This window comes from Lucilia sericata, unplaced genomic scaffold (assembly GCF_015586225.1).
Source record: "Lucilia sericata isolate MDLA Ls3-8-SP2 unplaced genomic scaffold, ASM1558622v1 Contig000378F_arrow, whole genome shotgun sequence".
NCBI classification, from domain to species: domain Eukaryota; kingdom Metazoa; phylum Arthropoda; class Insecta; order Diptera; family Calliphoridae; genus Lucilia; species Lucilia sericata.
Window position 1 is genome coordinate 294,537 of NW_023994397.1, and position 15,520 is coordinate 310,056.

The following is a 15,520-nucleotide window of genomic DNA, read 5'->3' on the forward strand; positions in this document are numbered from 1 at the left end:
TTCTGAAAGAGGCTTTATATGGGGGCTAGGGCAAATATGGACCAAGCCCGATAAAATTTTGTGAATATATTTATATTTACATAATATTTTATTGTGCTGAATTTCATCGCGATATTTGTGTTTATAAGTTAATTTGGGACATTCAAGTAATTTTCTGAAGGGGACTTTGTATGGGAGCTAGGGTCAAATGGGGCCCGATCTTTATGAAATTTGGCAGGGTCATCAAGACTTCTATGAAACTTAGTTGTGCCGTATTTTATGGATATATCTGTATATTTTACATAATTATGAGCTCAGAAGCCCTTTTCGGGGGGTTCTGTTCTATGGGGGCTAGGTGAAATAATGGACCGATTTTAACCATTTTCAATAGGCTTCGTCCTTGGGTCAAATTTGTGCCAAATTTCATCCAATTATCTTGAAAATTGCGACCTGTACCTTGCGCACAAGGTTTACATGGACAGCCAGCCAGCCAGACGGACGGACGGACATAGCTTAATCGACTCAGAAAACGATTCTAAGCCGATTGGTATACTTTAAGGTGGGTCTAGGACGAATATTTTTGTATGTTACAAACATCAGCACAAATCCAATATACCCTCCCCACTAAAGTGGTGTAGGGTATAATTAGTTAGAGTTGCCAAGTAAAAGCAAAAGATAATTGTTATAGGATAACATTATTAACGAATTTTAAGAACACAATTAAAAGTGATGAATGTTAAGAATAATTTTAGATAGTTTTCCCTTGTAGGAGTAAAGATTATTAATTGCCAATGCTTCTACTTTATGTTAACTAGGAAGACTGCTTCTTTATATGAAATAAAGGAAGGTTGATATTATTCAGTTATTTTGAATTGATTTGCGTTCCTTATGTATCATATCCAAAAATATACACTTAGGCGTCTTTCGATCTTGTTTTGCGTTCCTTTTTACGGAAAATACAGCTGGAAAAATCGTGTAATTTAAAAGAAATTGCCGTCCAACCTGCAAACACTAATTCCATTAGAAGTAATTACATAGAATATAGTGTCTGGATTCCAGACTCTGGAATAACATTGCTCCCAAGATATTTGGATCTAGGTTTTCCAGCATTTCGGAATGCTCTACATTCTTCTGAATCCAATTTATATGAACCTGTAAACCTTGGAGTCCGCTAAGAATTCCTACCATTATTTAAGGGAACTTTTCGCCCTCTTGTCGTTGGGGTGACACTATAGGATTTTAGCTGTCTCTAACTATCTTTCCATTATTCTAATTAGTCATATGTGATTCTCTAGCGCATGTTTTGTGTTTGGCTTCTGAAGAGATACCTATCTGATTTGGAAGATTTTCTCTGGAAATTACATTCTCAAGTCGTTTAACGTGACTTCCGAGGTGTCTGATGTGAAATGTAATGTTATGGAACCTATTGGTATGTAACCTATTGCCACAGTTAAAGAAATGCAATGTGTTAAGAGGATTTTAGAGTTTGGCTGGTGTGAGTGCTTAAGAAAGAAGATAAGACAAAGATAAATATTTCGAAATGATGTAGGGCTTCTCCAAACACAGTCTGAAAGATCTTTAGAAGATATAACGACAATAAATCACTCAATTCGTGCCACCTAATGATTTTATGCTGAACACTCAATGATCTGGATTGAAGATAATAAATCTCAGTGATCTTATCACACATCTGCTTACTATTCTTAATTCTGATTCGTTATTCTGATTTGGAAAACTTTATTTTAAAGTAAAATTATAGAGTAAACTTCAACCCATACTTTTTTTTATCTATCCTCTTTTATTGTACAATTTCTTTGAGTTCTTCCCTCTTTTTTTATATTTATTTGCCAGCAGATATTCTAAAGTTTATGTTAATCAACCAAAGCAACCACATGGTTTTTTCTCTGTTAAAAAAAATAAAAATTTCTTATCACAATATAACTGTATTTCTTTTACGCTCCCCGCTCCGTGTCTTGTTGATGGTTGCTTTTCCCTCAAGCTTCTTGTGTAAGCGCTTAGTACAACATATAAAACCAAAAGAAAACATGTTTTTTGTTTAAATACTTTTAATTTTTTTTTTTTCATTTATTTTTGATAAAATACAAAAATAAATACGCGTGGTTTTTTTTGTTCTTCAAGCTACTTGACAAAGTAAAACGCAAAATTATTTCTTTCTTTTTTTTTTCTTATTTTAGTTTATTTAAAATGTTAACCTTGATTTTTTTAAAAACAAAATAATTTTATTTAAGTATATGTGAGCTAGTATGTATGTACTTAAAAATGATTATTATTTTTTTAATTAAATAGCTTTAACTAAAATGTAGTGTCAGAGTGTGTATAAGTAATAATCACCAACATCATTGGCAAGCACCTTCATTCACCTTTAACAATGTTGCTCTAATCAACTGTGCTATTAGCTGAGAGTCTCTTCTCTACTTTTCTCTATTCAATTAGGTATTTGCTGGTGACAAAGAGAATTTGAAAACTGAATACAAATTATTTCTTATCAGGTTTTTAATAAAATAAAATGAAGTTATCATACCTATTTTGGGGAATACTTTTGTTAGCCCTAAATAGGTCAACAAATGATTGTAAACAAATTCAAATACTAAATTTTCCAACCCTGAAAATATCTAGCATTTTTCTGTTTAATACTACCCTATAACCAACCAACGCCATGATGATGTTTTCGAACAGGTTTCCTTATTGTAATTTAAAAACAATGATATTAACTCTTAGCTCTAGCCTGTTTTTTAAGGACTAAAAGTAGAATCTTTTTGTTCATTACTACAAACCTTCTTCAACATCATAAATTACTACGCACGTTAGCTAGTAAACTACACCAGACTGTAAATACAACAATCTTAGGGGTGTGTTTTTATGGTTTTTCCATTTTTTTTTTCATTCCAAAAACCATATAATTGTCGTCGAGTGCTGTTGGCAAAATTTTGTTTCTTTAGTCTACTTTAATATTTATTTTATATTTTTATTCTGTTCATCTAGTATTTCTTTCTTCTACCACTCTTCTTCTTTTTATTTTATTGCTATTGCAGTAATTTCAGAAAAGGATTAAGGGTTCGTTTTCTTTTTACAAACGTCTTACAAATCACCCGTATTGCTTTTTATATTTAAACTAGAATCGGCGTTTCCTTTTTTTATTCTTTCCTACCATATAATGTCAGGAATATGGTGGTTAATTTTTTATATCCGTTTAAAGTGTGTTATTCTTTCTTGTTTGTCCTTATTCTGTATGGAATAAGATCAAAAAGTAAGGTGTTGATTTGTAAGAAAATTCAATAATTTATCGCTTATTAATATCGACAAATATTTAGTGAATGTTTCTAAACGTTCTTAAAAAAAGTCATTCTGAGAATAATGGTTAAGTTGGAGCTATGACTTGGATAAATAAGAATGAAATGAATAAGTTATGACCGGTCATGACAAAAAATCAAACCTGCTTTTTAACAATAACTTTCGAATGAGAACGAAGAGGTTGCGCTCGACAAATTTATCCAACTCTGTCCTGATTCTTATGAGTTGATCTCTCAAATGTGTATATTCACAATATAGATTTGTTTAATATCGCTCCCGATTGGTCCGATTCTTTACCGTAGTTCTTCTTCTATTTGCTAACACGGAGTGGCCAGTTTTTGAAATCACATAAGATGACTGTAGCGGCCATATTTGAAATTTCTTAAACAGTATCAGCCCATTTCGATCCTAAGGATCCTAAGTGGTCGTATTTTCAGTCAAAACAACTAGTATCCCTGGTGAATCAACAAGATTTCTATCAACCACATAATATTGTCCTGTGTGATCGTTCAAGATCGTTCTTCAGAACCTAAGTGAATTACAACTACCGTAAATATATCGAAAATGCTTTACAGAAGCATGTTTCCTGATCCTGGATTCTTCTTAAGTTAAAGTTTCGATCAAGGCTGGACATTGGAAGACATTTCTTCTTTTCCCTCAATAAGAACAATTTAGTCATGATCGTTGAATGGTTTTCTCATATCATGAATAATCTCACAAAATATTCGGGAATAGTTGCATAGTATACACATCATGGTGCCCTAAAAATTGATTAATTTCGTCTTCAAAATGCTATTTTGGGACCATATTGTCTCAAAAGCTTTTTTGAAAAAAAGCTCATTTGAAGCTGATGCTTAAAGTTAATAAATCGTCTCTATAATAAAAATCTGATTTGATGACAGATGATACATAAGTATATGGATGTCAATAAAAGACAACATAAGATAATGTACTCTTCTCTCCTCCTTGATGTCAAAAGCTTCCCTTGATAACACAACTTGTTTTAGATTCTTTGAACTGTAGTCTCATAGCAAGCATTCGAATGCTGCCATGTTCTGTAATAGCTGATACATGAAGTCAAATCTACTCTCCAACGAATCCTATGAGTTATTCAGCAGATTTACAGCACCAAATAATAGCACATAATTTCCAACACAAATGGTGGAATTCAAGCTTCTCTTTCTCTCACTTCCGATCAATTCGTTAAGCTGGAAGTCCACACCACACGTTCTACACTTTTCTGCATTCTACGCGTTGCATGTAACTTGATGCATTGGATGCGAAGATGGTATGAAGAGCTCACAATGCTTTGACGCGAAAAGGCGTAGTGTGAACTTCGAGCTTTAGTCATTCAGTTATAATGGCAGCGGGCTTGACTATCCAGGATCTTGATCAAGTATAGATGTCAAGAGTTGACGTTGATAACACAACTGGTTTTGGATTCTTTGAACTGTAGTCTCATAGCAAGCATTCGAATGAAGCTACATATGTTCTGTAAGAACTTATGCTCTTTAGACTCTTTTAGAGCCGTTCTTTATTAAATGGTTAAACTGTATGTCGGAAAAGAATCTACTATAGAATTGATAACACAACTGTTACTGTAAATCCTCTGAAACTGTCGCAATTTGAAGTTTTTTATAGGATCTTGATCAAGTATGGATGTCAAGAGTTGACGTTGATAACACAACTTGTTTTGGATTCTTTGAACTGTAGTCTCATAGCAAGCATTCGAATGAAGCTACATATGTTCTGTTAGAACTGATACAAGAAGTCAAATCTATTATCTAACCATTCGGTTACAATGGCAGCGCTCATGATCAGCCAGCCATTTAAGGAATATCAGAAAATCTTTGGCGGACTCTATTAGAGTCGTTCTATATTAAATGGATAAAGTGTTAGTCGGACTGTAAATCCCATTTTAGCTAACTCAGAAACTCTCGCGATTTGAAGTTTTTTTCTAGACCTTGATCGATTTGATCTTCGATCGTCGAAAGGCCTTCCTTAAGAGACGCTGATTTAAAATTGAAAAAACAAATAAATCACAAAAAATATATTCCGAAAAATTTTAAATGTCAGTGAAGTGCAACAGCTTTTATAAAACGCTGTTTTTTTCTGTTTACTTAAAAATCAAATTAAATTGTAAATAATTAGTAATTATTTGGAGAATAATCGTTGACCAAAACATTTTATTTTGTGCTACAAACAGAAAAGGTGTTGAAAACAATTAACACATTTTAAGGTTTGAGAAATAAAATAAACGTATTTTTTTTTTTTTTGAAATCGTTCAGCGTTGCACAAATAAAAACATATCAAGTGTTTGTACTTAAGAAAATGAAACCCATCAGTGAGTGTAATTTCGAAAAATAAAATAAACGTAAAAATAAAACAAATCTAAAATAAAATTAACGTAAAAAAAAAACAACAAAATTCTAACAACAAAATAATGAATGTATGACATAACAGCAGAATAACAAAAAAATAAAACAAATTTCTATACTGTACTCTAGTTGAAATTTAAGCACATATACGAACACACACACACATACATACTCAAATTCTAAGTACTGCAATATTAAAGCGCCATTATTAGTAATAATAAAAATAACACACAAAATAACAACAAAAACAACAACAACAACTATATTAATAAATAGCATTCAAATCATTTAGAAATATGAAAAATCAAAATAAATGCAAAAAAAATTTTAAAAATTTACTTTTATAAACGTTTGTATGTATAACTTGAGCAAAGAAAAAATATACATTATTGCAACGCGCAGAACCGGCAAAATTTTTATATACATACACCGCATATACATAATATACATATACATAACACTAATACTATTACAGATAAGCAAAAAAAAAAAAACAAGTACTGTTTTGTACTCGTACTCGCACAATCTTTACTCACAAACAGCAACAAAAAAAAAATTCACATGTTAGAAATAACAACAAAAATACACACATGATGAGTACTACAACACATATGAAACCTAAATAAAACAAAAACAACAATCTTAATAAAAGAGTGTAATGATATTTCGTAAAGTGAGAATGTATGGACTAAAGATCGTTTGCCCTTTATTGGACAATTCTCACATTTGTTTTGATGGTTTTCAATGAAAGTTCTTCAAACAAGATCTCTGTTTACCTCTAATGTGCTTGGTAATTGTATAATTCGGTGTGATTCGAAGGCACTAGTTCAAAATTTCTTCTTAAAAACAGAACAAATGTGGTTATCTTGAGATAATATAATGTATAGATAAGTCCCTTAAACTGTGGGCTTCAAGCATTTATAGACTGTTTCTGCTCAGAAATTTCCATGTCGTAAATATTATACGCCAATATCTGCTTTCCTCTAACACGATATAGCATGAAAGCAAAAATGTATTATATTCCTACTCCGAAATTTTGGAGAAGCATCGACTTCAATATAGGTTCAAGGTTTTCCCGTAGCACTAGCAAAGTATTTCCCTGAATGTCCAAAGTCTTGTTGGTATAAGAGAGTCCCTGCTTCGGGCATTACTCCTTCAGTGCTTCAATGTGTAACCGATATCTTGCGTTTCTCTAAAGAACCTACTCGCATGGCGTGTTATCTCTGTCCAACAGGTTGAAAACTTCTAATACTGTCCAAGCTTTTGCTGTCATTAAACCAAAAACTGATAGACCTCGTTTCAGGCAATACTCCTTCCATACTTTATAGGATCTCTATCAATTTGCTTCAAAGCTAAAGTGACCAATCATAATGAGGACTTTTCTATTACATCTCGAAGTGGACTCCAAATATAGTTTTGTTTCATTGTTTACGCCTTCAAGTAGCAATCTGCTTATTAAGAGAATCTTGACAAGTATGGAAGGAGGATGTAACATTAAATCCGAAGAAACTCACTTTCTCCTCTGAAGGTTCATAGTCTCTAAAATAATCGAACCCATTATTCAACCTATCGGTAGCACATTACCCAACCTGAGGCACACCTTACTTACATTTCAAATAAAATGGTCCAAGAGAATCTAGGCCATCGTCTTATCAACTTAGAGATGAATTCTGTTACGGAGGTACCCAAATGGTAAAGATCAGTGCAAGTGCTATTTCCTTAGAATATCTCAAGGAAGACTCCAAATATCGATAATTATAGTTTGAATGATTACTATGCTAACAACCCACAACAATACAACATTGTCTTCTGTAATCTAAAGTGTATTTGAGAATTTAGAATAACCGATGGCAACAAAGATCGGAATAGAATTTATCTCTTTAGATATCAATGTATTCGAGAACTAAACGTTCGAAACATGAATATTTAGTTGTTGCTAGTTAGTAGACACTTCAGATTCCAATAAACTCCTTTACACATCTGCTATTGCAACTTTATTTTCAAATTTAATGTTTTTCATTTAACCAAAATGTACAATTACACACTCAACTATACTTAAGCTCTGGCGTTTATATGTATCTCTGTATACATACACATATCTCCCCCACCTTTTTGAACTCACCACTCAGTTCAATTCACTCAATTGTCAAAATTTTGTATGTATATTATAGCCTCTGGTGGTACGTACTCCCCAAAAAAATCATATTTAGTTTTCTTTTAGCTTACACATATGCACTCTTTTTTCCAAATTTTGTTTTCATTAATATTTTTGGCTTTTTTTTTGGTGTTGTCTGTTTTATATGTGTGCCTTTTTCTGCTGCCACGTTTTCATAAACATAATACAAAATAACATCAACATTGATTTTGCTTTCTTACTTCGTGTATGTTTTTTATCTTTATATTATTTACGGGGTTTTGCAAAACCTTTTTTGTACTGCTGTACTTTTCAAGTATATTCGTTTCAAGCCCCAGCCAGACACACAAAAAAAAAAGAACAACCTACGTCATACAGTTAAAGTTGGCAAACAGCTGGTTTGTTGGAGTCAGTGTTGTTGTGCTTGAAAAAGAAAAAGAAAACTCAATTTGTTTTAAATAGTTTAATTATATTTTAAATCTCAAATTTCTGTTATAATTATAACACTTCATAGCGGTGTTATGGCATTGTTTTATTGTTGTTTTTTTTTTTCTATTATGCCTTGAAATTCTATCTTCAATTGCTAAGAAAAGAATGAAGAATAGTATCAAAACAAGTTCAAGTCAAGCTTTGTAAACATTCAAGTCAGCAACCTCCAATATGCTGGTGCTAGTACTGCTGCTTGTCACCCTCTCCTACCACTTAAACTCAGTTATATTAGACTGTCATTTCATTGTGTGTGTGAGTGTTGGGCAAATGTGTTCTTTAGCTTAATTGCAGGAGACCGATTCGTAAAGAACTTTTAATACTTCGTACTGAAGAAGTTGCTAATTGGGGAATGATCCTTGGTTGCTAATTGCCTTCTTTTGAAAAAAGTGAAATACAGTGAATATTCGGAAATCGTTTGATGCGATACAGCTACAGATATCTATCAGTAGCTGCTTTCTCTGCGTAGTAAACCATTTTTCGCCGATGGATGCAATCCATGTTTACAGTAAGTCCTTGGATAAAGGTAACTCAATGTGTTATTATGCCAAACAACATTTCGTGATAGCAAATGAATAATTCGGCTTTTAATCCTGGGAATCGTTGGATTGGATGCGATCCTACTACTTTTTCTAGCGGGTATTGAGGTGGACTCCAAATCATGCTATAGTTTGGACAACCCAAAACTAATTGCTTTACCAACGTGACAAGATAATCTTAGGATATTCACTTGTGTAACATATACATATGTTGCCCCATTCCGACAACTGTTGTTACACAGGGTTGACGTCCTTCTGGTACGGCATTGCGAATATCAAATGTCAAATGCTGACCTCTGCAAACTGCGATATATTCGATCCTACATAGATCTTTCCTGATATGTCTCGAAGTGATGCTGCAGTTTGCATAATTTCTCATGTAATAGCTTTGTCAAGATGTTATTGTGTTATGATACCTTCATTTTCCCTTGCTGGTCTTTCCTAACATGTCTGGAGATTGCAGTTTAGATCTATTAACGCAAATTTATTTAAGCGAATTGAGATCCGGCATTAATTATGACTTTAAGTTCCAAATGTTACAAATTGACGGGCTTTGTCAAGATGACAATGAGTTCGATATCTGGACATACAAACACAAGTCTAAAGATATTCCCGAAATATATGATTTCCTCTAACAAGCTAGATGAGACTGTTTTCATGACCTAGAGACAAGTCTTGAAGTTATGGGCATCAAACAAAGAAATTTTCTCAAGGCCTCTCTACTGGTTTACTCTGTACAGTTACGAGTCTAGAGAAGATAATCTTGGAGTATCACCGATGATGCTGAAGTAGGTTGGTATAAGGACAAATTTGGAAAAGTTTAGATGTGGCAGACGGTGTAGTCGCATAAATACAATCTCTGATGCCAAAGGCATACCACAGTCCCTTTCACAATCGTTTAGGAACATCAAAAGAAGACACTTTCATAAGGACTCTTTGCAAGTTTATGTCCAGTTCTAAAGATGCATACAATACAACTAGATCTGGAGAAGATTAGCGATGATGTTGAAGCATAAACTTGGAAATGTTTATATATCTGTGGCAAGCTGCTTAACCTAGCTGCATAAGTGTAATCGTCGAATGAAGTTCGTATGATAAGTGAGAAATGGCGAACGATGGCAAAGGCAGATAGTTCTGAGTAGAAATTACCCCAACATTATTAGATTGCATATTTTTTCTGTCTGAATTTGCACTCAATTCATGTCACGGATTCGTTCTAGGAACTTTTACGTTTGATCTCGTAAAATGAAGCTTGTTTTATTGAATGACTTGCTCTGCTGCTGCTGTTGCAGTTAAACTATAAATGTCTATATGCTATTGTTTTCATTTTTTGTTTCGTATGAGAACAACAACTTGCTTGGCTTGATTTTGATTTGGTTGCAATGTTGTTAAGTTTTTTTTTTTTGGGTTTCATCAACATTAAAAACATCATCATTATCATCATCATCATCGTTATGTTGTTTTCTTTATGAGAGGAAAAACATGTTCTATCATAACAATTGGTTTGTTATTGTTGTTATTTAAGTTTCTTTGTTTATATTTTCAAAACTCTTGTTTGTTTTGTTTTCTTTAGTAACTGTCAATTATACAGGTTACTTACTTACTTAGTAATGGTATGGTGTTATTTTATGTTAGTATGCAGTTTTGTTTATGTTAACAATGCCGGTTGTTGGTATGTTGTGTTGTAATATGCATTTTAATTATGCACAAATATGTTGGCTCTCTTTCTCTCTCTCTCTTTGTATCTTAGAGCTCTCTTTTTAAATACTAACCAGATTAGCTATTGAAGTTAACTTCGTTCGTACAAAACTGCAATTTGCTGAGTTTTTTAGCTTTTGTTTTTGTTTTTTTTTTTCGCCTGCAATTTATGTTGTCTTTGCTCTTTCTTTACATGCATTCTAATTTTTGTTGTTTTTCTTTTAAACTCCCCTTTCTTAAAATTCTTTTCTGTACTTTTTTTCCTTTATCTAAAAAGCTCCTTATTTTGTATTTGTGAATTTCTCGTGGGCTTGTTTGATGAACTTATTGTGTTTTGTGTTCAATTCAATAACCGGCCGCCTCTAGGGTTTCTTTGTTTTGTCTTTCGTAGTTGTTTTTTTTTTGTGTGTTATTTTTAATCCATTTCTTTGTTTAGAGATTTGTTGTAGTTTTTTTCCTCTTAAAAATAGTTTTTTCTTTGTTTATTGTAGTATATTTTCGCTGTTGTTGTGTTTTTTATAGAACGGAAGAAACAAGTGTTTATTGTTTGTATAATTAGAGATCAGATTTACTGCACAAGAAATAATAGAAGAGAACTAAAAGTTCTATTTAAAAAAAAAAAACGTTATTTTAAATAACAATTATTGCGCTTTTAGTTTGTTTTGTGTTCTTTTTTGTTTGAAGGTGTCAATTAAAGTGTCAAATTTAAGCGATTTTTCTTTTTACTGATTTCATTCATATTTTCTTTGTTAATATTTATTAGATAGGTATTTGATCATTAAATAATAATTTGGGATAACCTAGTCGGCTTAATAGAAGGGATTCCAGAATCTTTTATAAAGTCCGGAAAGATCGCTTCAACTATACTTATAGTAATTCAGAAGAATAATAAAGTTCAGCGTTATGATGTTTCAATACGTTTCTCTGGCCTAAACAGCTTAAGCCTTAAAGGTACATAGGTGTCAAAAGGAATTTGATTCCAAAATCTTTAGTTTTTGCCCCACTTCATTGTGCGTTTTTTGTATAATGTTAAGACTTTTTCTGTAGCTTTAGAATTTGATAATGTCCGAAAGATATTTGCATGGGAAGTACGTTTTCTATTTAGGTATACGTTAGGAAAAATGATTATCACTTCTCAGGCGTAGCTCTGAAGAAATATTAAGGCCTTCTCATTGCCTCCATTTGGTGCTATTAACTGCAGTAATGAAATGATCTTTCCAACGTGCGAGATCGTCAACTCAAGCGAAACGCATAGAGCTCTCTTGTACTTTAGTTGAGGATTCAAGTGCAAATATCACCTGATATTTGCGGGGCTTTTGGAGCTGTCACTGATCGTTTATTTGTAGAAATTTTAGGCAGTATATTTGTTATTATGCAGCCTGATTCTGGTGATCGCAATTGGTTGATCGTTGGCATAGAAAAAAGGTTTAACAGTGTTAACACATGTCTATTTTGAAAAATTTTAGTCTTTCAAGCAGCCAAAGACCCAAGTGTGTGGCAAAGGTGGACATATGTGATATAGCGTTTTTCAATCGTTATCTATCGTAAGTTTTCCTCTTCAGGGCTATGAGCTTGACGTTATCTAAATTTAGTATGCTGTCGTTCCTCCCTGAAGTCAGTCCCTCTCATCAATCTCGAAAATGTTTAATCTTTTCATATTAAGCTTTCCTCTGAAGAGCTGTAAGGTTAAGGTCGATTGATAGCTTGCATAGAGCAAAACCATAAACTTTTAAGTGCTGCCTGTCAAGGACCGGCGTTTTTTTCTTTCGTCCTTTTTACACATCTTGAGTTTTGCTCTGCAGGGCAGTCGATCATATGAAGTGAAGACTCCTATCTTTATCTTTTCACGCTGAGTTTTTCTCTGCAATGCTTTGAGCTTTCGAAAAAAAAACTCTCTGATCAGCATCATAAATCCTCAGAATGACGGAACCTAAATAGACTATTCAACATCATTTTACACCGTGAGGGAATGCTGGAGAGTTCGATAATGCGACAGAGACTCAGTAGCCGTCGTCAACAGACGGGAACAGACATTACTGAGATAGTTTCGTGCATCTGAATGTCGGACGTTCTCTGAATTCAGTGGTCTTGAGATACTTCCATCATATTGCAAAAGTTGCTGAATTCATCTGTGATCAGATATTGCAGTCAAACGTATCCTGAAATGAGCATCATAAATCCTCAGAATGGCGGAACCTAAAGAGACTATTCAACCTCTCTTTACACCGTGAGCGAATGCTGGAGAGTTCGATAATGCGACAGAGACTCAATAGCCGTCCTCATCAGACGGGAACAGACATTACTGAAATAGTTTCGTGCATCTGAAGGTCGGACCATATATGACGCAGTCGCTCTTAATATAGAGAACAAAATGAGATAAGAAATGTGTAGTATTTCCCGTCCTTTATCTCTGTGAAATCCAAGCTTTTCTGATTTATGGATTAACTTCAAAATAATTTAGCTTTGAAATTAATTACAAACTTATACGACTTTAATTAAACAACCTTGCATATTCAATGATTAATGATTGAAATCTTTTAACTAACTGCACTTAAAATGCTGCAACTATCATCTATCTTCCTTTAAAATTTATAAATAAATGAAAAATAAATAAATATGTATAATAAACCAGGCATTCAGAGAGAGAGAGAGGTATCGTTGACAACATCGATGACGATGGGTTTGGTAGTTTTTAGTTTTAGTTTGTTTTTGATTTAGCTTGGCTGAATGTACGAGTGCCCCTGCATCTGCACACCTGCCTTTTTGTATGTTGCCTTGTTAATGATGGTCACTTTGATTTAGTTGTTTTTATTTTTTTAATTCATTCGAAACGTCAGTGATAGGTATGAGACAATTTTTTCGGTTCCTACTTCCTAGTAAATATTTAGTTGATATTAATTTTCTTTAAATTTTGTTTATATGTATGTATGTGTTAATGCGACGGGTACTGTATATATTAATTTTAGTACAAGGTGTTAAAATATTGATGACGTTGATTGATTTTATTTATATGTATATGTAAATCACATGCAGAATGTTTTTATTTTGATTGTAAGCTATCGAAATATTGATTGCAAGAATCTTTAGGAAATACAATGATGGGCAAAACTAAACAACGTTTGACATTGAAGAGCATTCTTTAAAGCTTTTATGAACTTGTTAAGATTAAACAGATTTCCCTCATACCTTTGTAAGTTTCCTTTAAAACATTATAATAACTTATTTCCCTCGGAGGAGCATCCATCTGTGCAATGTTGAAGTTTCTTCTTCGAAATCGAGCATAGAGTTGGATTGATTTCGAAGAAGGAATTTGGAGATTGCAGAACCAGGGAATCCTGTTTAAGAACATGTCTAACTCTAACTGCTACTGATCAAACATCCCTCGTTAGAGGTTTTTAGCCTTCTGACAAAGCAATTTTGACACTTTAAACTTTCCCTTTGTTCGGGGGCAACAAACAACAACAAAAAGAAGACTTCATAATTTGTTTTTATTGTTATTATTGGTGGAGTTGTTGTAGCTGGCTGTTGCTAGATAGAGAGTGTTGCAATTGATTGCAAAAGTTACTGCAATTTCAATACAAGTACAAACTATGCTTCTTCAACTGGCTGATGCCACCACCACCAACAGCACTGTTATCTGTGGTTATTGGTTGGATGGTTGCCTGCTTGCTGTTGTTGCACTCTGTACTTTGTTTTAGGTTGTTGTCATTGTTTTATATCAGTTTCTTTTTTTTTGTTATTGTTTGCTGTTGCAAATAGACAATCTTTATTGTTGCTGTGATTTTGCAATCAAAATGATTTTGAAAACAGTTTTTGTGCTTGTTTGCCACAAATTTTCAATTGCTGCTGAAGATGATGACGAACGAGTTGTAGAAAGATGCTGTTGTTGTTTTTGTTTGCTTGTCATATAATTCTTGGCCATACTTAAGTTACTTTGTTTGCCATTATTATTGCTCATTGTTACTTAAGAGAACATTGGTAATATACAATACAAAATTTGGCTAAAAACACCAAAACCCTCAATAAGATCATTTTACACACAAACAAAGACAATGTAATTGCAATTGCAGTAGACATTATTGCAAAAGATTAAGAACATTAGCTGTGTGGCAACAACTCTGAGATTGAAATTATTGTGGCGTCATCATCATTGTCTCTACTTTAAGTATTCTTTCAGAATTATGGAGTCTTGTGTCTTTCTTGCCACCACCACCACTTAAAATTTATTTATTTATTCATCCATCCATCCAGCCTTTACGAATTGTATGGAAAAAATTAATCTTGCTATAACATTATTAAATTTCATTTCGATATTGCCTTGATTTTACTATTTTTTATCAACTTTAGATTTCTTTAGCTCGTGGCAACAAAGTCGTCTGGTTTTTTCGTAATTCTTATTTGAACTTTTCTTTTGTTTGATACAGATATCTTATTTTGTATGTCTGCTTCATTTGCATTACAATTTTTTGCATAACATATTGAGAAAAAAAGGAAATAAAACATATTTGGTCAGAGCTTTCTTATTCTTCAAATAAGGTACAAAGCAGATTCCTATTCCTTCCTTGATGAAGACTATAGACTAGACTATAGATTAGACTATAGACTAGACAATAGACTAGACTATAGACTAGACTATAGACTAGACTATAGACTAGACTATAGACTAGACTATAGACTAGACTATAGACTAGACTATAGACTAGACTATACACTAGACTATACACTAGACTATAGACTAGACTATAGACTAGACTAGACTATAGACTAGACTAGACTATAGACTAGACTAGACTAGACTAGACTAGACTAGACTATAGACTAGACTATAGACTAGACTAGACTATAGACTAGACTAGACTATAGACTAGACTAGACTATAGACTAGACTAGACTATAGACTAGACTAGACTATAGACTAGACTAGACTACTAGACTAGACTAGACTAGACTATAGACTAGACTAGACTAGACTAGACTAGACTATAGACTAGACT

At 33.1% G+C, this 15,520-nt stretch overlaps 1 protein-coding gene across 3 annotated transcripts in view; it reads left to right on the plus strand.

The window, feature by feature from the left end:
• The window catches only part of LOC119604287 (putative uncharacterized protein DDB_G0277255), a 73,420-nt gene that overhangs the window by 2,201 nt on the left and 55,699 nt on the right, over positions 1 to 15,520 (plus strand). The gene's annotated exons all lie outside the window — the stretch shown is intronic.